Source organism: Mus musculus, chromosome 6 (assembly GCF_000001635.26).
Source record: "Mus musculus strain C57BL/6J chromosome 6, GRCm38.p6 C57BL/6J".
Lineage (NCBI taxonomy): Eukaryota > Metazoa > Chordata > Mammalia > Rodentia > Muridae > Mus > Mus musculus.
The window spans coordinates 4,383,282-4,409,319 of record NC_000072.6 but is presented as its reverse complement, the minus strand read 5'-3'; the positions used below and the strand labels follow the sequence as shown (position 1 = coordinate 4,409,319).

Genomic DNA, 26,038 nt, shown 5'->3' with positions numbered 1-26,038 from the left:
CAAAACAACAAGCCTTCGGGGCATGAAGAGAATACCCTTGGAGAGAGTCGAGGGTAGACAAGATGGCCAGCAGGAAATTGTACTGACTTTTGTAAGACTTATCAATTGTCAAACCACACCCATTCATTTTTGGAGTTACTGTGCACACACATGGGGTTGTTGTCACGATTAACAAGAAGTTCTTACTTCTGCATATGAAAACAGGACAATACTCCAGAATACCTTCCCATAGAAATATCCCCAGAAAGTTCCATGTATGCTAATTCCATATTTTCATGATAGCTGGACATGCTCTTCCTTAGTGCCTCAAAGGCTCTCATCACTTTGATAAGTGGAATTAAGAAAAACACCAAGGTCATTTCAGCATATCACCTATAATCCAAATAGTTTCCATTTAAGACTTATAAAATTAAGAATAACACACATTCCCCCCTCCCCCCTTCCCTTGATTATAGCATCTAATCAACAATTCTGGTTTTATTTAAAAAAAAAGTCATTGATTTCATGGAGAAGGTTAATATCCAGTAACCAATATTCAAAAACATTCCTCTATCTAACAAGCATAGCTGCATTCACTTACAGTTCTATATTCTAATTTCTTTAGGATGAAGTCATTAGAATTAAACCATCCTTGAGCTTATTATGATTACAATGGCTGCTGTAATCATAGTTAGTCATAACCATAATTGTCATCACAAATATAATGACTATTAAAATTAATTTAAATAACTCACTCTATCATTAATGTAATTGTTATTGCTAACTTTGTGCCCTCTTATAAACTGTGCAATAATGAATAATTGAGAGAGCGTTGGAACTGTAAATCATGAAGCCCAGTACTAACAGTACCAAAAGTTTACGTGTAAGTTAGTAACAATGCATTCTTCTCAATTCTAGTAGTTTTATGAACTACATTGACTTTCGTAAGTTATATCTTGCTTCAAAATTTATTTGAAATGACAGTAGAGACAGGTCTGTGCAAAACTAATAAGATAAGAAAGAATTAGGGTCCTAGGACTGCACAAAACTGCGTGGTGAAGGCCAGAGAAGAGAAAGGGATTTTCATCTCTTTCTTGGAAGTGAGTTTGACTACAGGAAGAATTTAGTGTTGGTGAAATTTTATCCCGCCTCTGTTCTTTTACATCCAGCTTCTATCACTGTCAGCAAAGCCCTTTGTGGTGGAATTCCACTGAAAGATGATGCCAATGGTGAATCAAATGACTATTTTGTTTCCACATAAGATCACTAAGGCAAAGGAAATGAACTCTGTTTACAGAGTGTTCTTGTCTCAAGCAGTTCTCTTGCTTACTGGTTCTCAGCATCTGAAAGGGCTCCATCCAGTAGTAGTAAAGGATGCTGGGGGAGAATTGTAGAGGTGGAAGTGTTTTATGCCCTCTACTGGCCAATTTCAGCATCACAACTTAGTACAGTAGTATGGTGTATGCGTTGGGTTCTATGGCCAGAGAGTCAAATATCCATATTGTCTCTTCATCTCCTATCATTCGTCCACTTGTGTCTTTAAGCACATTCGTAGTCTCTTAAGGTGCTATGGAATTCTATTCTCCTTCTTAAGACTCTTACACCTTTCTTTGTTTTTGAGGATTCCTTTAGAACTGTTTCCCGTATACCTATGACTTGACTGAAAGTACCACACTGTCCCACATAATGCTTATTATGGTTGTTAATTCTGTTGTTCCCCTCATGAGACCATCTTCTCATATTTTTCTTATCTTATTGCATTACTGCTAGTCCTTCAAGATCTTTTTCCGACACTGCTCTTCTCCCTCACTTTAAAAATGATAGGTATCAGTTATTTCAAACGTTCTTTATTTGTAACTCTATAGCACTAAATTTTTCTTTATTATCTATGGATCACTTACAATGGGCCAGACTTCACTGCAGATATTCAGATGAACATCTAAGGAAACGACTCTGATTAAAATCTGCCTTTACCCTGTATTTGGGGCTGAGCAATCACAACAATTGATTTTTCTATCTTTCTTTTCTTTTTGAGAAAAACCTCGAGGGAAGCTGCATTTTGGAATGAATTTGGTCTGTATTGTACAGCATGGTGACTATACTAATAACAGCACACTGTATACTTGAAAATCACCTTGAGGGCTCTGGTGTTCTCACCACAAAAGTGATCAATATAGAGATAATGTATATATTATTAAGCTTGTTTGAGTGACCCTACAATGTATAGGAATTTGAGAACATCATATTGCACACAGTAAATATTTACACAGTTAACATCAACTAATAAATGTATTAAATGAAATAAATTGACTTGTTGACTGTGAAATGCCATTGTAGAACACGATATTACAGGCAGACACATGAGTTATGGACGAGAATATGCATATACTTGAGAATCTTCAAATAGATATTTATGGGTCATTTCAAACTCACTACATTGACTCTGAGTCAGAATGGAAAGTGAAAAAAATCTGTGAACTGAGCTCTGGGGTCACTTGAATGCTGCAAAGAGAAGGGAAAAAATGAAAGAAACAAATAACAAGACTAAAGTGAGCCAGATAGAAGCCCCAAGGGACAGTGTCAAGTACAGAAGGCTTTTCATCAATGAACGCTGTACCCAATCTTGCTATTGGGATGATAAGCCAAGGAAGATGAAGTCTCAGAGGCCACCTGTGGCTCTGTGCTAAGGCAGGCACCAGAGCCATCATCAATGATTGACTCATCTCATCAGATGCCTGACCGAAGGACGCTCAAGAGAGAAAGTAAAGACAGCACACTCAAGCAATCTTAAGTAGCACTGTAGTATAAAAGAGGCGGGAACTTCAACCAGAGGCAGGAGGGGACATGAGTGTGCGGTCTTGCATTTGTTTGTATCATGATGATGATGATGATGAGTGATCTAGTTGAGACACAACACTTAGTGAGATTCGTGACACAAGAACTATACTCTCCGATAAGCACTATCCATTAACAGGTAAGAGAAGGATCAGCAATAGTGAGGTTTATCCTAATCTGCCTCTCCATAGTCATGGCTTAGATGGGGAGAGATGGGTCTTGATGCTGGAAATGCTGGTAAAGTTAGTCATAATGCTGGCTGAAGAGATTCCTAATCTTTCTCTTCTCTTCTCTTCTCTTCTCTTCTCTTCTCTTCTCTTCTCTTCTCTTCTCTTCTCTTCTCTTCTCTTCTCTTCTCTTCTCTTCTCTTCTCTTCTCTCCTCTCCTCTCCTCTCCTCTCCACTCCTCTCCTCTCCTCTCCCCTCCCCTCCCCTCCCCTCCCCTCCCCTCCCCTCCCCTCCCCTCCCCTCCCCTTTCTTCTCTTCTCTTACCTTCCCTCCCAGCCTCTCTTCTTTTTCTCTGTGTGCATGTGTGTGTGTGTGTGTGTGTGTGTGTGTGTGTGTGTGTATGTGTGTGTAGTGCATGTGTGTGTGTGTGTGTGTGTATGTAAGATGTTGGTTCATCTGAGAGTGAGAAATATGGAAAGGGCACAGAAACTTGAGAAAGGAACACAAAGAGTTAAATTTACATGTGAGAGGAAAGGAAGAGCTCACCCTCCTTGGATTCTCCTATTTGCTGTTCAAGCCCACCTTCTTCAACCTTCTAGCACAGCCCGCCAACCTTCATCTCCAGGGAAGACAGGCTGATAAAGAAGTGTTCGATAATTAGGCTATTCACTCTCTCTTAAGAATATATGTACAACCTCTCCCATGTTTTTTATTCTAAACTAAGAATTTGGCACTTGGGCATCTGAGCTACATTTTGCAAAAACATGTTTCTTGTTGCCATCATTTAAGAGCGGAGTTGTGAAATACATCTCCTTAAAGGATTAGCTATGTTTCCAAAAAGGCTCTTTGCTGTGAGATTCACCACCAGATGGGAAATTCTATGCTCTTGATGTTAACATTTTTCCCCCTCACAACGGCAGCAAAATGAATGCACTTTGTTTAAGAAAAATGAACATAACATATATATGCAAACCATGATATCATTGTAAATAGATATGCAGATGGGAGTGATAAAGACTTGTTGCTGGTGGATTAGAGAAGCAGAAATGAAAAAAGGGGGAGGGCGGGAGATAACTTGTTTGTGAACCAGAGCCTGCCCAGAAAACACTGTGTCTACCATTTACTTTGCCAGCATGGCTTCAGGAGAAATGCTTGGTACAGTTCCAACTTCCCAAGATGTTACAATCTTGGAGCGAAAATTTTGTTGTAAAATTACAATTCTGAAAGCCCCAGAAGTCCTGCTTGGATTGGGGCCACCAGGGAAGGTATATTCAGGTAGCAGCTTTGTACCCTGGGGACCTCATTTAAGAGAGTTAACTTTGCTAAGACTTGGTTTGACAAAGTGAAGATCTCTGGCTTCCCACTCTCATTGTACTGGTCTCACTGTCTGTACTGTTTTTCGCATGTGTACATCTTATTTAGGCTCCTTTAGAACTGTATGCTGAGAATGTGGTGGTCAGCACTATGCCTAATGTGTGGTTTGAATGAGAACAGTTACTATATACTCTCATATTTGAATACTTGGCCTCCAGTTGTTCCAACTGTTTGCCCTCGCTGGAGGAGGTGTATCATTGGGATTTCAAAACACATGCCACTCTAAGTTTCTTTTTCTTTATCTCATTGTTGTGTCTCACAATGTGAGTACTTAGCCACTGCACCAACACTATACCTGCCTGACTACTGCCATGGCCCTAGCCACAATGGTCATGAGTTTGAATCCTCTGAAACTTTAAAAAAAATTGTACGGTCCAAATAAACTCTTTCTTCTGAAATTTGCTTTAGTTATGATTTCTCACCACAGCAATAGAAAATTAGCTAAGATACCTCCTTTTGAGAAAACCATGGTATATTGAATGGGAGAAGCTTCCTCTTGGGATTTTAATACAGCTAGCTACACTAGAGATTTCCACTTCTCAATGCTGATTTATGTATCAGTTGGGTTTGCGTGGGTGAGTCCATTATGAATTTAGAGTCCAAGCAAAATACTACTTTTCTTGACAATGGGATTTCCACCAAAGAAGATGCTCATGAGCAAGAGCCTTCTGTGTAGGCCACTCCCAGTCTTCAGGTGGAAAATACAAAGGTTGACTGTCCTGCTGCATTAGCTGTCACTTCAAGGAGACTGATTGACACAAACAAATGCCCTGTCCTCCAGGAGCTAGTGTTCAACTGTGGGAGGCTCACAAGAAACACGTCAACAGGAAAATGCATATTGTGTTTGCCATAGAGTGATTACTGCTAGCAATGACAGGATGTATAGAGCATAAGGATGCATGAGGAGTCAGAGAGACTAAGAGCCAGAGAGACCTGATAGAAGAAGGAAATGCAGAGGAGGTGGAGATGTATAGAAACGACCTTATTCTAGAAAGCAAGCGAATAAAGGAAAAGTGGGCATTCAGGGATTGGCCACCTAGCAGGCAGAGAAGGGAGACCAGGCTATGGGAGGCCTGAAACATGGTTTCACAGACATATCACACAAGCAGGCCTGAAACTTTGTCCAGTCATGTGGACTGATCTCGGAGTTAAGGAATCACAACTTCTACACATCACCTTTGTCACAGGCAGGCCCTTTAGAAGACCTGGGTTGCGTCTGTTCACTCTTTCACATGGGCATCAGGTCCCAGGATGGTCTTGATCCTGCTGTCTGTCTATCACTAGTGGTTTGTCCTTTCTCTTGCATGCCACAGCAGTCTCCTTACCTCCATCATGGCTGTCTCTTCTTTTGGACTCAGACTTTTGGTATTTTTGAGGTTGACTGGACCTGTGTCCCTCAAGAAGCCACATGACTTGCACCTTGTCTTGGTCAGTGTTTGAGTGCTGTGGAGAGACTGTATGATTATGACAACTCTGTCAAGTCAAGCATTTACTTGGGGCTGGCTTACAGTTTCAGAGGTTCAGTCCATTATCATCATGGTGGGAAGCATGGGGGCCTCCAGAAAGACATGGTACTGGAACACTAACTGAAAGTTCTATATCTGGATCTGCAGGCAGCAGAAACAGTACAACACTGGGCCTGGCTTATGCTTTTGAATCCTCAAAGCCCATTCCCTGTGGTTCACAACAAGACCATAGTCCTAATCCTTCTTAAATAGTGGCACTCCTTGCTGACCAAACATTTAAATATGTGACCCATTTGGACTATTCTCCTTCATACCTGATCCTAGTGTCAACCCTGCTACTTCAGAAAGAACTGGATTAGCTGGGGCTGTAGAGATGACTCAAGAGGCTGAGAGCACAGACTGCTCTTCCAAGAGGTCCTGAGTTCAATTCCCAGTAACCACATGATGCCCCACCCTTTTCTGGCAAGCAGGCATATGTGTAGGCAGAACACTGTGCACATAAAACTTCCCTCTTTCTAGCATCACATTTTTCTTGTCTCCTAAGGTAGATTAAATCCTGAATTATACTATTTGTTTTCTAAACAAATTTTAGGTCCATGAGTATGCAGACTTATCTTGTCCAGTGAGGTTCTTCTGACCCTTTGGAATGTGTTGGACAGTCACCACACATTCAGTATGGTATTAGTGCATTAGTGTATAGATAACCTGAGTTTGCTATCTGGTTCATCAAAGTTGAAGATCTGATGGGTGAAGTTAAATCAGCATTACCCTTCAAGATTGTGCACTCAGCAAGGCTGTGTCCTGTCTGACTGTTCCATTATCCCATCCAGGCTTGATCCATCAGATCGTCCTTTCATTCCAATGAGGAGAATAATCTGGGAACGATTGTTTTCATTTTAATGGCTACTCGTAGTGGGACTGCATGAATTAATATAGGTTCAGTGTGGAATGGCTAGGAGAAAAGATGTCGGTGTTTTGAAGTCGTGAGACTCAGACTCTGTTTAAACAATGTACTGTTCAGGCACTCATTTCACTGACAATATGAGAAATGCTTTTCTTGATTTTTGCCATCAGGTGGTCTGCTGCATTGGGGTGTCACATGGTTGTGGTGGAGGGCGCCTATGGGGAAGGAATTGAACTGGAAATGCACTGGTGGCTCTAAAATCAAGCAAAAAATAAAAATAAAACATGATTTCATGTTTATTCTGCCACTGGGGAAGAATATAGTGGTAACGATAGATAACTCATTAGAGGAAGACGTTTGAGTTGTACACTTTGTCCTTAGGAATGCTCTCTAGGCTGGTCCATACCCCAGTGCCTTCCTCTGCTGGAGTGGGCAAAGCTCCACAGCAGGGAGAAAGTGTTTAGATACTGCAACATTCTCCAACGGAACATTCTCCAAGGGAGGTGGAAGAAAGCTACAGTCTTAGAGAAGACAAGGGTTGCTGAGAAGGCAGGCAGACGAAAGGGAGCACGTGACATCGAGCTGTCACTTAGCCCATTTGGAGGGTGACTACTGCTACTTGTTTATAGACAAGTTGAATATAAAAGGACACAAGGATAATGCCAGTTTCATCAGAGGTAAAGTGCTGTGCCGAAAACACAGACATCCTCCGCTCTGCCTTTACCTGCCTAGAGAAAAACATATCTCATCTGTTCAGGAAAAACAACGTAATCAAAAGTCAAATCATAAGAAAGATACATTATCTGCTTGTTTCCTAGGTTGACGGGAAACAACTGTGGCTTTCTCTTCTTCTTAATAAATAGTGTTTCATACTTTAAACTGAAAGTTTTGTCCTTAACATATTTTAATTGTTGGTAGGTAATCTCAAGACCTGTCCCCCACAATTATATCATGAGATACAATGGACTTTCAAAAATTAAGATATATTGCAATGGGTAATTCACATGCTCAAAACCCACTCAGTTTGTAAGTGCCCAATAGCTACTGTGGCTCCTGGTCACTCTACTGAACAGTGGAAAGAGGCTTGCCCCCGCCATTGAGGTTGCCCCTGGAGCATCAGTCTTGCTCACTGTCATAGAGGTTGCCCCTGGAGCATCAGTCTTGCTCACTGTCATAGAGGTTGCCCCTGGAGCATCACTGCTATGGTTCCTCGCTAGCCTTGATGTTGGGATCCTGGAGAATTTCTTGTTAGGACTAATTTCTTTTTTATTTTCTTGAGTTTTAATTTACTGTTCTCTGTCTCTGTCTCTGTGTCTCTCTGTCTGTCTCTGTCTCTCTCTCTCTGTGTGTGTGTGTGTGTGTGTGTGTGTGTTTGTGTGTGTAGGTACCACAGGCACCACAGGCTACATGTCAAGATGCATGTGAAGGGAGAATTTGTATTCTCACTTCGCCCCCATGCCGAGGCAGCCTCATCCAAGGCTTGAGCCTACTCTCTGGCTCACAACTTTAAAAACGGAATAAATAAAAAATTAAGGGTAGAGATTTTTAAAATTAAGGCCTAGCGATGGAATTTGTTTGCTGATCTTTCAGAGGACCCAAGTACAGTTTCCAGAACCTGCACTGGGCAGCTTTTAACACCAATGATTCTAGTTTCAGGGGAATCTAACACCATCCTCTGGCCTCTGTGGGCAACCAGAACTGGATATGCATAGACACTCAGGCACAGACAGAGAGACAAACAGAGACACACACACACAAATAAAGAAAAACACATCTCAAATTCCAACATTCAAAAGAAAATTTTAATTAGAAATTGTGTGTGTGTGCTGAGTCTTGAGGTAGACCTATATCCAGTTCTCTGAGCAACTGCCAAGTTGATTTCCCATGTGACTGTACAAGCTTGAACTTCCACCAGCAATGGAAGAGTGTTTGCTTTGCTCCACATCCTCGCCAGAATGGGCTGTTGATTGAGCTTTTGATCTTAGCCATTCTGAGAGGAAGAAGGTAGAATCTCAGAGTGATTTTGGTTTACATTTCCCTAATGAGTAAGGACATTGAACATTTCTCTGTTTCTTGGTTTCATTCAGGTCCCCTAACAACTGGAGCCATGGGGGTGGGGGGCAAGGCTGTCCCTGACTCTGTGGCCTGCCTGTGGATCCCTCTTCTCTGGACACAGTGGGAAAGGATATACTTAGGGTAGGTTGGCACCCAGGTGAGGCTTTCTTCTTCTAGGCGGAGAAGAGGGACAGGTATGGGGGAGGGGCTGTGTAAAGGGGTGTATTGAAGGAGTCCCACCCCCTCCCCCCCTTTCTCCCCCTCTCTGTCTAAGGTGGGGCCTCTCATTAAACCTGAAGCTCCTGTTTTAGCTAGTTTGGCTCTTCATTGAGCTCCCCAGCCTCCTGCCTCTAGTAAGGTTACCGAGTCATGTTGACACATAGGGCTTTGATATGAGTTCTGAGGATTCAAATTCAGCCCCTCATACCTGCGCTGCAGGCACTTTAGCCACTGAGCCCTCTTTCCAGGTTGGGACAAACGATTGAACGGAACTGCACATGGCAATTCGGTAAATGCGAGTGATAGTGAGCACATGGAAAAGTTTGGGTCACTCCGCTTGTTTATTTTCACTTCTAGATGAAATCTTTCAGGCGACCCTAGTTCAAACCAGAACCAGAACCAAACCCAAAACGCCGGTGTGGCTGGGAGGGCGTGGGGGTGGGGTAGGTCATCCTTGTGTTGACCTGAGGACGACTTGAATCTTGTTCTTCCCCTTCCTGGTTCTGTGAGCTCAGCGCCCCCAGAACATCCTGAAAGTCGGTTTTTCTTAGCGCGGTGTTCATCAGCAGTCTCAGAAGGTTTCAAAGGCAGGTTTGATTTTTCTCATTTCTCAGATGAGGAGCCAAAGCTTAGCAAAGCAGCATGCCTGCCAGTCAGGCACGCAGCAGGCAGAGGCCAGAAGCAGGACCAAGCCGGGGCCTCTCTCAGTGTGACTTCATTCTCTTGCTTTGTAATTTTCTGTTTAAATTGAACATTTTTCCATCTGAACCACTGAAGAAAAATAAAAGTAGCTATCTGGATGTCACTTGTGATTTTTTTTTTTTTAATTTCCTGAGCAAATATAACAATAACACGTGAATGCTTTTAAATGTACTGAAGAAATTGCCACCCTTGAACCAGAAAATGGTGTCCAGTACATTAATTCTTCTTTGATACCTTTCTCCCTTGTTAGATATACTTCCTGCTTTTAGAAAATTCCCTGACTCATCGTGCATATTTTTTTAAAAGGGATATTTTTCAAAAATTCTTATTTTCAGTGGTGGGATTGGAAACCGACCTGAGCGTCCTGAGATAGGCACACGTGTTCCGGCCTGAGCTCTGCCTTTTCTCTCGGTCTATAGCCATGTGAGGAGGGACTCAACAGAGCCAGCTTCAACATTTAAAGCATCCATCATTCAGTGTATTCTCACACTCATCAGAAAATCCTTGAAGCTTCCTTTTGCTACTCCCGATTCTCCTTTCTTTTATTTTTACTTGGGAATTTCTGTCTCACAGTGATTAGCTTCGTCACATGAGGAACACAATGTACTGATAGGAAGTGGTGGAAGAGCCTGGAAGTGACCCCTGAGAGGAAGTAAGGAGCCTGAGCCATCACTCTTTTCACTCTTCCTATGAACTCCGTCCCTCCTCCCAGCCTATGACTCCGGACCAGCATTTACCACTTTTCTGCGTTGACTGAAGCTGACTGCATTTGGAGATGTTTGTGAACGATCCCATACAAGCACACTGTAATTGCTTTCATTGTTAGGCCGCAATGGCGATGCAAAGCTTTAAACTAGATGAGCCTCTCCTTAGATAGTTATCTAATTCCAGGAACTGTAATGGCCGTGACCGCAGCTGCACTTTTCACTTTACTACACCCAGTACCACGGTTTCACACCTACTACCTAAGTCTGACTGTGTAAGGGTAAGACTGTGACATCACTGTGTAGTAGAAGCTCTGGATCCAAGATCCTTCATGCTTAAAGTCATTTTGTGTCATGGCTGTGATTAGTCTCGTGAGAGAGGAATGTTAACCTCAGAAAAGCTAAGGATGACTGGAGTGTGGACATGATTGACTGTGCAAGTACGAAGAGCGGACTTTGGATCCTCAGCACCAACATCAGAGCTAAACACAGCAGTACACATCTGTAATCACAGAGCTGGGCGAGCAGAGGTAGCTGACTAGCCACCTTAGCTAAATTAGTCACATCCTGGTTCCCTAGGAGACCTGGACTCAAAAATTACCATAGAGCATGACAGAGGAGAAGAACTACAATTGACTTTCTGACTTCTGCATATATGCAAATACATGCACACATACACCTGCACATGTTAAACACACACACCACTGCCGCCACTGCTGCCACCATAGCCGTGTCATCATCATTACCAGCCCAACCACTTCCCCACACAAAACATGAAAACAAAGTTGGTGTAGGCAAACTGGTACATTTCTGACTTTGTATGCATCTGTCTCCAAAGCCCACGCATCTGTATCCTGCTTCGTGTCTCATCTGCCCTTACAATACAGCCTTCTCTCTCAGTCCCTCGCTACCTGAACAAAGTACACAGACAAAGTGCACTTCAAAAGGCTGTACAGGAAGTGCAGCTGGTTGTCCAAAAATGGTCTGCTTCCTTTGTGCACACTGACTCTGGCTTGTCTTGAATGCTTCAAAGTTATCTTAATGTCATTTCAAAGGCAATTGAGGAAGCGTCCGTGGAGATGGATGGCGTCGGCAGCCTGTTGCTGAATGCATATTAGGTTCTATTCATGGATTTCCTAGCAACCAGAGCCCAATGACGCACGCAGCCTGCGAGCTTGTGCTGTGCTCATGTAAAGAATTCAATCACTTGGATTTTATTATTAATATTTTTAGAAAGCCTCACTAGATTAGCTGTGTGAAATGTGTTGTTATCTGAGTTACTATCGGCAGCTAGCTCCGGTGGCATCTGAAGTCACAAGGCCTTGCGGGTGCTCAAAAAAAATGCTCTTGTAAAAGATTACTTCCATTTTAATACCTCTGACAGTTAAAGATTTGTTTAAGAAAGAAGGAAATTAAAGAGAGAAACTTTACTCTAGAAGTTTGTGATCTTGGCAAAGTGCTCTCATGAGAGAAACCGAATATACATGAGCTCCAGTCTTCAGGCAAGACAAGAGGCTGGATCTTCATGCTCACTTACAACTATGGGACATGGTAAAGCTAAGAACATAAATTTAATGTGCCCTCTTCATGAGACATTGCATAAGAGTAGGGTGATATATTTTATATATTAAGATTCACTGAATACAAACATTGTACGGGCTTAAAGGACATCAGTGTTTGTCCTTCATTGTTTCAGTAGCCTAACCTGTAGAGGCAACCTGTTAGCGTTTTCCAAGTTTTAATTTGTGATTTATTGGACAGATGATAAATATACATGCAGCAGTGTGTGCAATGTTCGCAGTTATGGTGAAACCTATAAACATATTGCAAGAGGAGCCCTTCTTGTGGGAGTGCCATGCAAAGCAGTCATTATGACAGTAACCATGGTGATTTCTCAAAAAGCTGAAATTAAAACTGCTGAAGGATCCAGTGGTACCACTGCTGTATACCCAAGGCACTCTAGATCCTGCGTTGGAGACATTTGCTACCCCATATTCATCCTCATTCATGTCGCTTGCGCTGTTCACAATATCAAGGCAATGGAGTCAGTCTAGATGAAGGATGAAAATGCGAGGCAAACATACAATAGCATCTTATTCGGGGCAAAGATAAAAGAAAAGAAGATCTGTGGGAAAATGGATGGAGCTGAAAAATATCATACAAAGAAGGAAACTCAAGTCCACAAAGACAAACGCTGAACTTTTGTTTCTGATGGAGCTATTAGCATCTACTTTTTATGTGTGTGCATTCATGTAAAAGTGAATGTGTGTAGGGGCTGAGAAGATAGATAGGGGTGTGAGATGGGGAAAGAGCATGGAGGGTGAGTGAATCCGTGGGATGTGGAAGTGGAAATGAAAATACTGGGGATAGAAAGGCTTAAGTGGGCATGAAGAGCAGGATATGAGGGAGAGGGGAATAGGGAGGGTGCCAAGCCAAACTGTGTATCAAGACACCAGGAGGGAAATGGACTTTATAAGCAAATTTTAAAAAATGAAAAATAATAGAAAGAGATGGAAAAATGTGCAAATCTATACACATAGCTGACCAAATGGATCTGTCAAAAACTGAGTCATTTAGTTTCTGTAATATATGTTTTATATGGGTGATTTTTTTTAAGGCTTTGACACTTTGGAGAGAAATACACTTAAATAAAATATTTCAAATGAGAATATCTTTAAAGCAGTTAGTTTAAGCAGTTGGACAACTAATACAACAATTCAATCAATCAATCAATCAATCAATCAATCAATTAATCAGAGTTTTATAGACAGGGCCTATGGAATGCACCTGATTTCCAATTTATGGTATGTGATGGTTTGTTTATCTTTGGACCAGGGAGTGGCACCATCTGAAGGTGTGGCCTTGTTGGAATAGGTGTGACCTGGTTGGAATGGGTGTGTCACTATGGGTGTGGGTATAAGATCCTCACCCTAGTTACCTGGAAGTCAGTCTTCACCAGCAGCCTTTGAATGAAAACGTAGAACTCTCAGCTCTGCCTGCTCCATGCCTGCCTGGATACTGTCATTCTGCCACCTTGAAGATAATGGACTGAACCTCTGAACCTGTAAGCCAGCCCCAATTAAATGTTGTTTTTTAAATGTTGACTAGCCGTGGTTTGGTGTCTGTTCACAGCAGTAAAACCCTAACTAAGACATGGTATTTCTGCTTCCGCCTTGTTGCCATGCCTACTGTTTACTTTGCTCAGGGTGTTCTATCATTAATTAAAGTTCTTCTTTGATAAATGCACATTCGTAGATATTGCACTGTAATTATTTTCACACATACTCTTTCTTGTCTCTCACCCTTGTCAATCCTCCCTGCCTGCAAATTCCTTTCCTACACTCATGCCTCTTTGCTTCTTTTAGTTTAATATATGTTTGTTTGTTTATTTTTTGGAGATTTTCACAAGACCCTCTGTTTCTCCTTCTAACTCCTCTTATGTCCCTTTGCCTCTTTCCGTTTTTTCTTTAGTCATTGTTACACACATACATGCCCACATGCTCCCTCTGCATTGAGTTCATGTGGTATGCTCATATCTACATGTGTTTTGGAATGACCACTTGGCATTGGATATCTGACTTTTCTTTCAGTATCCATCGTTTTCCTGTAGCTCTTCCTCTAAGTGTGGGAAAATTTTCCATCATTCAAGTTGTCATGCCAACTGATATCTTTACATTGCTTTAAGTGGTGTGTTATGTTAAAAGCTCATCCATAGTGACACATTTCTCTTTGAAAATAATTTTTATTTGCGTTCCTGAGAGATGAGAAAGTCTGGCTTTAACCTGAGGCACCAACGTGTGAATCTCAAAAAGGCCTTCGAGTGTCACAGAGAGATGATAACATGAAGCTGAACCTGAGTGTGGAGTCAAGAGCTATCAGAATGTGAATCTTATTTGTGTGAACTTGCTCGTATTATAATCTAGAATGAATGGGGAACAATGAGAATGAAAAATAAACAGAGTGTTCACCACCTTTGCACTGCCATTAAATACTTAGAACCAAAACAAACAACACCAACAAAAGAAGGGTCTATCATCAAGTCCTACAGAAACCATTAAAACTGTCTGTTACAACTCCTTATTTTTCATAGAAGCAGAATGCAACAGTGGATATCAAAGTTTGGGCAATGAAAGTCCATCCTCATCTTCATTATCTTCCAAAGGCTGTGATGATGCTTAGAATAAAGCTTTAAGTAACAGAATGACAGGAACAGAGATGTTGCTCACTTAGAATCCAGATGCCTGAGATGCTAATAAAGGACGGCTGAGAACTCCAGGCCTATTCAGCAGCACTATTCCTCAAAATCAAATAGAAAAAGTTGGAGTTGTTAGCCCATGGGGAGAGTTTTCATGTGCAAGGCCTTGGGTTCATTCATAGTTCTGAAAAAGAAAAGGAAAAAAAAGAGAGAGAGAGAGAGAGAAGAGGAAAAAATACTTGTAGAGTTAGTCTAGAAAACAGAAAAAGCCGTGCAATATACCGTACCAGGGAATGATTATAGACTACTTAAAATAATCAGCTGGGAAAAGAGATTTTAATTTTTCAAAAGTGCCAAGGACTAGTCCCTATAAGTTTTGTGTTGACTCATATCTAATCTAATAGAAAAATCTTTCCTAGACATTGTGCTAAAGTAGCTTTTCTTTTATCTTTTGTTTATTTTTTTAACTTTTATTCTCATACAGTGTACTCTGACCGAAGTTTCCCTCCCTTCACTCCCTCAAGTCTCTCCCCCACCTCCCCTTTTCTTCAGATTAACTCCTCCATTTTCCTTAAAAAACAAAACAAAACAAAACAAACAAACAAACAACAACAACAACATCAAAAAAACCATTTCTCTCAGCAATATATACCAAGCATGGCCCAAAAAGTTACAATAAGACTGGGCACAAACCCTCTAATGAAGGCTGCATTAGGCAACATAGCAGAAGGAAAAGGGTCCAAATCACAGGCAACAGAGTCAGAGACAGCACCAACTCCCATCGATGGGAATCCCACAAGAACACCAAGCCACACAACCATAAGGTATATGCAGAGAACATAGCTCAGACCCATACAGGGTCAGTGTCTGTAGCTTCAGTCTCTGTAATCACCCTTGAGGCATGCTTAGTTGATTATCTGGTCCATGTTTGACCCCTCTGGCTCCTACAACCCTTGCTCTCCTTCTTTGGGGTTCTCCTGGCTCAGCCTAATGTTTGGCTGTGGGTCTCTGCCTCTGCTCCCTTCAGTTGCTGAATGAAAGCTCTCTGATGATAATACACTGATCTATGAGTATCCAGAATATCATTAGGAATGATTTCATTGACTCGGTTTCCCTTTTCTTATATGCCTCACCTGTCCATGCCACCACACATGACAACTGCTTTACCAAATGAAGCATCTCCCCACTGCTAGGCTCTTCCTTAAATAAACCACTGACCAAAGCAAGTGCAATGTTTTAGAGCAGAATTCAACATTCTTTAGGACAAGCCCTGGCTTTGATTTGCACCTTAGCCATAGTGAATGTGTAGACTTCTTCTGACTAAGGGGTCAAGGTCCACTAGGTTGGTACACATGGGAGCTGGATAGCTAACTCCCCAAAACTTGCTGCAGTCATTGAAGGTGGAGGCTGAGAGAGGCTTGACTTTTACCCTGTAAGGTTCCTTCTGAGGAAATGCCCAGAAGAGTGGCAGGTTGAAGTGTGCTCCTGTCGCCTTGCTGCTGGGGTTCCTAGGGTGGGCTATCAGAGCATTTAGCTTGCATCTAGCTCTAAGAGTATCGACTGTACCCACCATTCTCCCAGGTGAATCAATTTCTATAGAGCAGAAGGCTCTGGAGCTTTCCTTCTAGACTGATGTCAATAACTTACTTTTGTCAAAGTTGGGATAGAAGGTTTGTTTATTTAGAAAAATGATCAATTTCTAGCATTTCACACCTCTGTACTTTCCCCAAGACTGGTTGATTATTCAGGGATTTCATTTCTACGTTAGTTTAACATTACATATTAATGACCACCTGTTGCCAGATGGGAACGAAATGATGGTGTCCAGTCAAGTATGACTTAGCAGAGCTCCACACAGCCCATGGGGCTGCCTTGGGAAAAACAGGCCTTTGAGTGTTTTAAGCAAAATTAATTATTTTGGAATGAATGTGTCAGTTTCTCTCCAAGTGGCTAAATGTCAATAAGCTGAAAATAACTTGTCTTCCTAGGGAATCTCAGTATCAGTGCAGATTCATACAGATACAGTTTGGGTTTTCCAAAACAAATTACCAAACAGATCCGCCTTCTCTGATGATGGATCTTCAAATCTTGGTAGATGAATTATACAAAATTTAATGTTGAATTTGGTTCATCAGAGAGGTTATCTCTGCAGGGATTCTAACAGATCTTTGTTGAGGGTCTGTTCTGGAGTAGTTAAAATCATCATTTATTACAGACTGTGTAGGAGGTGCAGGGGATGGGACACAGGTATTCTTCCTGGTGACAAAGAAAACTCGACCAGCCCTTATTAACTACCCATGACACAAGAACCTAGAGGAAAACACTGAAATTTAGGATAGATTGTTTGAGAATCATTTCTAAGTTTCAAATAAGACCTGCTAACAGTTACTCAGAATTTCAAGTCATAATATAGTTCACATGAAAGATATCATTCTCTCTTTTAAACATAGAGTGCTGTTTTGTTTTGTTTTGAATATGTTTCCTTCTTTGGACTCAAAAATTTAAGCCACTTATTGCTCTTCCAGAGGACCCCAGTTTGGTTATCAGCACCCACATCCAGTGGCTCACAATGCACAATGACCTGTAACACCAGGTCTAGGGGAATGTGATTCTCTCTTTTTGATCCCATGAGAACTGCAATCATGTGTACATGTCTACTTATATACTCTCACTCTTTCTTTCTTTCCCTTCCTCTCTTTCCCCCTCTCTCCCCCTCTCTCTTACACACATACAGAACAACAACAACAACAACAACAACAACAACAACAACAAACTCTTTAAAAAATGCTATCTTTAAATTCTTTGAGAATGATGGCATACAAACTTTGCTTCACTGTGCTTTAGCCTATGAATAACCTGTTTCATGTGTTCACGGCATTATTTAATTGGAACAATCAAATACAATGTGGGTTTTGTATTTCAAAGATTATCTCTGATAATCTTTGATGAATCCCATCACTTTATTTAAAAGGCAAAGCTAGCTCATCACTATGTTGTGACTTTCCTATTTTTATCTTACATAATTTCATGTATCTCTATGAATCATTATAGCTTACACATGTGTGACTTAAAGCTCTATGGCATATGTTCTGTGAACAAATCTGATTTGCTTGGCCTCCCTAGTATTTCCTTAAAATGATCATGAAATGATGAATCCTGCAAAAGACTTAGCATTATGTATTTCCTTTCCTTTCCTTTCCTTTCCTTTCCTTTCCTTTCCTTTCCTTTCCTTTCCTTTCCTTTCCTTTCCTTTCCTTTCCTTTCCTTTCCTTTCCTTTCCTTTCCTTTCCTTTCCCCTTCTTTCCTTCCTTCCTTCCTTCCTTCCTTCCTTCCTTCCTTCCTTCCTTCCTTCCTTCCTTCCTTTCTTTCTTTCTTTCTTTCTTTCTTTCTTTCTTTCTTTCTTTCTTTCTTTCTTTCTTTCTTTCTTTCTTTCTTTCCATAGGTTTAGCTCTTTATTGGACATGTTAACAAAACCATTTTAGTCAAAAAGACCAAAGCCCATGTCATCATCAGACTCCTCAGATTCTTCCTTCTTTGCTCCCACTTTCTTCTCCTCAGGTAGAGGCAAAACTAGTAGATGGGGCTGGACCCCCAGAATATGGAACTCCAGTTGCTGGAGCCAGATCACCAGCCTTTACATTGCAGATGAGGCTTCCAATGTTGACATTGGCCAGAAAGGTTCAACACTGACACCAGTAGCTTTAATGATGGCATTGATCTTATCCTCCGTGACTGTCACCTCTTCATTGTCTTGCAAGATGAGGGCAGAGTAGATGCTAGAGAGTTCAGAGACAGAGGCTGTGTTGTGGACTGCCCACAACGTGCCAATGGTCTGATGAAGTGAAGGCCTCACCCCAAGGCAGCCTTAGCATCTTGGTGACAACTGAGGTAAGGTTATGGATTTCTTAATAAGTGCTGCGTAAATTTTATTAAACAAACTATTTTTTTTTCGAGACAGGGTTTTTTTGTATAGCCCTGAATGTCCTGAAACTCACTTTGTAGACCAGGCTGGCCTCAAACTCAGAAATCTGCCTGCCTCTGCTTCCCAAGTGCTGGATTTAAAGGTGTGCGCCACCACCACCTGGCTTAAACAAACTATCTTATGACAGGTTTGGTTGTTCAATATTTTTCCTTCACTAGTAGTACTTCACTATCTCTAGATACCACCTTTAAGATAGTCTAAGCCATTTCCTAATGATATAAACCACTAAGTAGAAACATCTGATAAATAAATGACTGATAATTAAATTTTTGCTCTGAATTTTTGTCTAATCTGTAGCAAATGCACTGTTGACACTACTGATGTCTTTCTTACTTCACAGTGCTCCCTAATTGGAATTTTAAACTAATTTTTAGCCAAATTTCTAACTCCTTAGGCATACTTCTGGGCTCTGGAGTCAAGTGAAGGACACGAAGCCCCTGCGTTAGACTCTCTTGTGGGTATTTGGTAAACTCTCCAAAAACTTGATTTCTTGAAGATCCCTTCCAAGAGTGTCTTGAGGCAGGATTTGGAAATCCTCATGTTTAGGAAGGTTCCAGGGCAATTTCTAAGCACAGTCAGCTTCAGAACACCTTGTTAATAGTTACCTTAAACTGTTTCTCTTTAAGTGGGAAGAAGAATTAACATAATTTCTTAGACCTGTAGGTACTATAGGGAACCAGAGGATGAATCTTCTAAATCCCCTTTCTCTCATCTCCAACCTGCCACTCAAGCTAATATGTGTGATCACCTCCAACAAGCTAATTTTTGGTTGTGGTTTGACACACAGTTCTTTAGAGGATGAGGTATTAAAGTCCAAATCTCTATATTTTAGGGATCTACAAAGCACTGTTATAGATGATGAGGTTTCATGTACATTTTTTTTTATATGACTGTCTAAACAAATTTTGAAAAACAAATGGGAGGTATGTTCATAAGTTTACCAGTAATAATCGGCTGTACAATTATGAAGGAATAAAAATAACCAGAGATGATATTCTAGGCAAAGAAAATAATTAAGACAATGGAATTAAACAAAAATAGCATAGTTTTTTTTTCTTTTTAAATATTTTTTATTAGGTGTTTTCCTCATTTACATTTCCAATGCTATCCCAAAAGTCCCCCATACCCATAGCCAGTCTGTTAGTCTATGTCTTTTTGTTGGGGAATTAAGCCCATTGATATTAAGAGATATTAAGGAAAAGTAATTGTTGTTTCCTATTATTTTTGTTGTTAGAGTTGGCATTCTGTTCTTGTGGTTGTCTTCTTTTTGGTTTGTTGAAGGATTACTTTCTTGCTTTTTCTAGGGCGTGGTTTCCATCCTTATTGTTTTTTTTTTTTTTTTTCCTGTTATTATCCTTTGCAGGGCTGGATTCGTGGAAAGATAATGTGTGAATTTGGTTTTCTAGTGAAATACTTTGGTTTTTCCATCTATGGTAATTGAGAGTTTGGCTGAGTATTTTAGCCTGGGCTGGCATTTGTGTTCTCTTAGTGTCTGTATAACATCTGTCCAGGATCTTCTGGCTTTCATAGTCTCTGGTGAAAAGTCTGGTGTAATTCTGATAGGCCTGCCTTTATATGTTACTTGACCGTTTTCCCTTTCTGCTTTTAATATTCTATCTTAATTTAGTGCATTTGTTGTTCTGATTATTATGTGTCAGGAGGAATTTCTTTTCCGGTCCAGTCTATTTGGAGTTCTGTAGGCTTCTTGTATGTTCATAGACATGTCTTTCTTTAGGTTTGGGAAGTTTTCTTCTATAATTTTGTTGAAGATATTTGCTGGCCCTTTAAGTTGAAAATCTTCATCCTCATCTACACCTATTATATGTAGGTTTTGTTCTTCTCATTGTGTCCTGGATTTCCTGGATGTTTTGGGTTAGGATCTTTTTGCATTTTGTATTTTCTTTGATTGTTGTGCCGATGTTCTCTATGGAATCTTCTGCACCTGAGATTTTCTCTTCCATCTCTTGTATTCTGTTGCTGATGCTCGCATCTATGGTTCCAGATTTCTTTCCTAGGGTTTCTATATCCAGTGTTGCCTCACTTTGGGTTTTCTTTATTGTGTCTACTTCTCTTTTTAGGTCTTGGATGGTTTTATTCAATTCCATCACCTGTTTGGTCGTGTTTTCCTGCAATTCTTTAATGGATTTTTATGCTTCCTCTTTAAGGTCTTCTACCTGTTTAGCAGTGTTCTCCTGTATTTCTTTAAGTGAGTTATGAAAGTCCTTCTTGATGTCCTCTACCATCATCATGAGATATGCTTTTAAATCTGGGTCTATCTTTTCAGGTGTGTTTGGGTGCCCAGGACTAGGTGGGGTGGGAGTGCTGGGTTCTGATGATGGTGAGTGGTCCTGGTTTCTGTTAGTAAGGTTCTTACATTTGCCTTTCGCCATCTGGTAATCTCTGGAGTTCGTTGTTATAGTTTTCTCTGGTTAAAGCTTGTTCCTCAGGTGATTATATTAGCCTCTATCAGCAGACCTGGGAGACTAGCTCTCTCCTGAGTTTCAGTAGTCAGAGTACTCTCTGCAGGCAAGCTCTCCTCTTTCAGGAAGGTGCCCAGATATCTGGTGTTCGAACCTGCCTCCTGGCAGAAGTTTTGTTCCACTCACCAGAGGTCCTAAGATCCTGTGGAGAGTCCTCTGGGGACCTTGGGGGTGTCCGGAGACTCTGTGCCCAAGGTGCATTGGTGCTGACGCCGACCGGAAGGCACATAGTTTTAAAAGGATAAAAGGATAGAATTCAAAAGGACTCTAGCTCAAAAAGTATATTAGTCTTAATTTACTCTATCTCTGAAACATCTGTTACATTTTCATGTTAGGGATAGGTAGATCAGTTGAAAAATCAAAAAGGAAATAGCAAGAGTATGTTTGGGCAAGGTGGAGTCAAAGACCTACCACAAATGAAGGCTCAACAATAAAGAGTGATTACTAGTGAAGTCAGAAAAATAGTTAATGGCATAAGTAGATTTTGATGAACATAGCAATAAAATCAATATGTTATGGAACACAGTTGTAGGTACTTCGAAAAGGTGTATGCTCTCTTCTCTTTTTCGAGCATTCTCCCCTAGGAATCCCATATTAATACACAAAGCTAAACTGAAATGTTGACGATGGTGAAAGGGTAAAGCATGTTTTTCAAGCCTGTGAAAGCAGGAGGCTATTCAGTGTGAAATCAACAAGAAACAGGCAACCAGCATGCATCTCAGATGTTGGCGTTCTTGTTTAGCATGGATAATATATTCAATTACCAGCACCACACACGCAAACCTACATGCCTGCAATCCTAGCACTTGGAAAACAAAGAGAGGAAGATCAGAAGTTCAAATTACTTAGACTGTTGATGACTAGCTTAAGATACTCGATACTCCATTGAAGAAGAAGAAGAAGAAGAAGAAGAAGAAGAAGAAGAAGAAGAAGAAGAAGAAGAAGAGGAGGAGGAGGAGGAGGAGGAGGAGGAGGAGGAGGAGGAGGAGGAGGAGGAGGAGGAGGAGGAGGAGGAAGAGGAGGAGGAGGAGGAAGAGGAGGAGGAGGAAGAGGAGGAGGAGGAAGAGGGAGGAGGAAGAGGAGGAGGAGGAGGAGGGAGGAGGAGGAGGGAGGAGGAGGAAAGGGAGGAGGAAGGAGAAGGGGAGGAGGACGGAGAAGGGGAGGAGGACGGAGAAAGAGGAGGAAGGAGAAGGAGAAGGAGAAGGAGAAGAAAAGGGAAGGTGATTTATGTAGCAAGGACTCTTAAGGAAGTGTCATTTTGAAACATGATATTCACTTACAAGTACAGAATATAAGATTACATTGCCTTGCTCTTTGTAAACAAAGACTCATGGGAGAGCAGATGCAAGGGAACACCTCAATACCTGCATGCAGAGATATTGAGCTGGGTACTTCCCTTCCTCTTTTAATCTTCTTTACAAGCCACTGAGCCAACAACTGCAACTGTATTTACAGGTTCCATACAAGGAGTTCTGCAACCCAGTCTCATAGCCTGATTTGAAAAGCTGTTATTGTGCTTCAGATTTCCCATCAGCCCTTGTCTTTATGAGCTACTTCATATCTTCATCCTCATACACTGGTATTGGTAATGACTGGAGGGTGTGTGTGTGTGTGTGTGTGTGTGTGTGTGTGCAGACTCTTTTTGTTGCTCCAGAAACTAATCTGATACCAACATCAATAAATACTTTCTACATGCCTTCTCATTGCTTTATTTATTTATTCCTAAGCATATTCAATAACTTGTTTAACCTGAAGAATTTATAACTGAAAGTTAATAGAGAAGGCAGTGTTGTGGTGGGTTTTAGACAAAGTGCTGCTATGTAGCCTTGGCTTTCCTGGACTAGTCCTGGTAATTCTCCTTTCTCAGCTTCCAGATACCTCAGATTACAGGACTGCACCACCATCCCTGGCTTTAGAAAAGTTATTTTTATAAGAGATCTATAAACATTGATTTTTAGGGGTCCATGCTTTCCATTTTCAACCTGGTTTGCCTGTGGCCTGATCACACAGCATCTCTAAAATAGACTACTTACCTCCCTCTTAGAGATTCATTAATAGTGTGTAGCTTTATGTCAAATAAGCCATAAGAATGTAGACTACCAAAATGACAGTGATTTTGTCTTATACAAACTTAGAGGTAGAATGTGTCTGAGAAATTATCACAATTGCTTTCCAAAGAGATTACTTCTCTGGACAGTGAAATAATAATAATCATGACTACCCATTAGTGTTCTATTTTTAAACCTGTTATCTTCTCTGATAGGATTCTGTTTAAAAACCTTCTATGGTAAGCCTCATGATGGCCCATTTTCTTCCATCAATAACTAAGCAAACAGTAGTGGTCCCATTTGTGCCTGGCTCCATGCCAGGTTCCAGGAAAAAAATCAAGAGGGCCATGAGGGTAGTTCAGCAACATGATCGGGGCTGGGAGACTTACTTAACAAGAAAGAGGTTAGAGATCAGTTTCCCATACTGCAAACCAACCAGTCAACAAAACAAAAATAAAACCAAAACAAAAGAAAAGAGGAAAAGAAATTGGTTTTGGTTAAAGAGGGATCATCCCGGCATCTAAAGAGTACAGTACAGTGCTATCTATCAAAGGAACTTTGATAGAAAAAGAACTGTGTTCTTTTGATAGAAAAAGCCAAGTGTTGATAAGTTAGCTTCATAGGTCTGAGTCCTTGGCATTTGACATCTTGCCTAGAAATCCGTGATTCAGAGAAGATGAGTTTGGGTGGGCCTAAAGAATCAAGCTGTGAATCTGAGGTGATGCTGAGCTCCTGAGTTGACTCAGTGGTTAACTTGGCACATCTCATATCATGCTATTATTTTAATCTTCCTGCCTGATCAAGTTTATGAGAGGAAACTGATGAGAATACTAACATGTCGCATGTGACAGTTGCAATGGTTAGGATGAAAACGACTAGAAAGTGCTTGCTCAATCTCAAAGGCTCCCATGTGCAGCCATAATCATCTTCTTAATCACAGGCTGAGTACAGTTCAGACACCAAAGTCAAGCTTTTAGTGTATATTATTCTACCTGGCCTGATAGGACAAAATGCCATGGACCAGGGAGCTCAAATAGAGACGTCAATTTTATGACTTTGGAGGTTAAAACACCTAAGATCCCATCTCACTGTAGTTACTTCTCAGGTCTCCTCTGCAAGCATTGCTACACTGGGGCTTAGAATTCCAAGATAAGAGTTTGGGGACACAATCAATTAATAGCAATGCAATTGTATTGCCAACAATAGGAAGACAAATCATATAATCACATATTGATTATTCTGTTTCAAGCCAGAGCAAATTTCATTATGTTATACTTATATGTAGCCCTGTGATATCTCTGAGAGATTTTTAAGGATATTTGTTTGTTTGTCTGTTTGTTTGGTTTTTTTTGTTTTTGTTTTTGTTTTCAGAACAGCATGGAGAAATTGACAAAAATGTAAGGAAATTTGCCCCTTTGAGGCATGAGTTACAAATTAATAACGTCTTTCCAAAGCCTTGGAACAAAGTTAAGAATTAGCATAAGAAGTTAAATACTGAAGACCAAGAAAGCTGCTGTTAACATTTGACAACATTGGCTTCATTTGGAATGTGTTTGCAGCTACAGTTGAGATTTTATTACAGTGAACAGAATAATAAAATATAATAATCAGAATAAGAGACCAGTAAAGAATGAAATCAAATGTCACTAGTGAACAGCTATCTGGAAATAATAAATAATGACATCGACATTTGTTAGAAAATGCAATATCTTATCTTTTTGTTCAAGGCAAAGTAAAAGAAGTCTTAAGTAATAAGAAAAAGTAATAAGTTAAAAGACACGAAGTTTCAAGTTGCACTAATACAAATCACTGAATTATACTTCTTTCCATCTTATGCATATCAGCTTTCCCTCCTACCCTACTTTTCTCTCTCCCTCCCTCCTCCTTTCCCTCTCCCCCTTCCTTTCCATTTCTCTCCTTTATTATTGATTAGGAAGGGCTTCTATGTACTCAGAAAGGGTACTAGTGCTGATGAGGAAACACTCAAAGCTAGTAAAAAAATTGTTCTCCTACAGTAAATTTAAATATATAATTTTGCATGAGAAAGAGCTGCAAGATCATTCAACATTTTAAATACATTAAACGTTTCTCCCTTTAGGGTTGACTTTCTGCTTCAGGATTAATGAGCCAGGGGAGTTTGGCTCATGGGCTTATTAAAGGCAGTCTGATGGGTGACTTAGATAAGTTAGAAGCAGACTTCCCTATGCTCAATTATTTTGTATACTTCCTCAAGACTTTTCTGCATTTTCAAAGAGATTCAGACAAACATTAATTATATGATCTCAATATTAAAGGATGAAAAGAGCCAACTAAGTCAAGCTTATCAAGTGCTAGTAAAGTTACTGCGCAAAATCCACGGAGTTAGAGAAGACATGACTATCTGGCAGATTGACAGCAAAATGACCAAAGTAGATATATGCTTACTGTCTTCCTTATGGTTGCTTTACAGACGTGGAGTATCTTCTTTCGTGGCTATGCCAGTCTCTGAATGGTTGTGGATGCTGAGGTCTTTGAGGTGTGATGATGGTGATGCTGCAAGCTCAAGTCGTTTCCACCCCACCCAAAGGATTGCAGTCTGTATTGTCTTCATGTATGGTACAGATGTGAAATGTCACCCAGGAGCTCATGGCTGGTGGCAGCTCGGAGGACCTTTAGGAAGCAAGGCTTTACTGAAGGCGGGATATCTGCCTTATTTGCTATAGCTCAGCCCAGCATCTGGCTGAGTGCTCTCTGCTGTCTGTCCTTCAGAGATGCGAACAAACCACTCCTTGCTTCTCCTGCCAGAGAGTCATTTGGCAGTGAAAGCTAGGTCCATGACGGCATTTCACTGAAGGACATATTGGCACCCCAGTCCATCCCTTCCTGGGCTCCATGACTTTGCTTCTCAGTAACAGTGAGGTGAGTGGCTTTGCTGCACCATGCATTTCT

The 26,038-nt window shown here is 40.8% G+C and overlaps 1 long non-coding RNA gene across 1 annotated transcript in view; it reads left to right on the top strand.

Annotated features, from left to right (window-relative positions):
* The window catches only part of Gm46948, an 85,098-nt gene that overhangs the window by 55,958 nt on the left and 3,102 nt on the right, over positions 1 to 26,038 (top strand). Inside the window, exon 4 of the long non-coding RNA XR_003956393.1 lies at positions 25,560 to 26,008. This is a non-coding gene — a long non-coding RNA (predicted gene, 46948). The remainder of the gene's footprint in view (positions 1 to 25,559; positions 26,009 to 26,038) is intronic.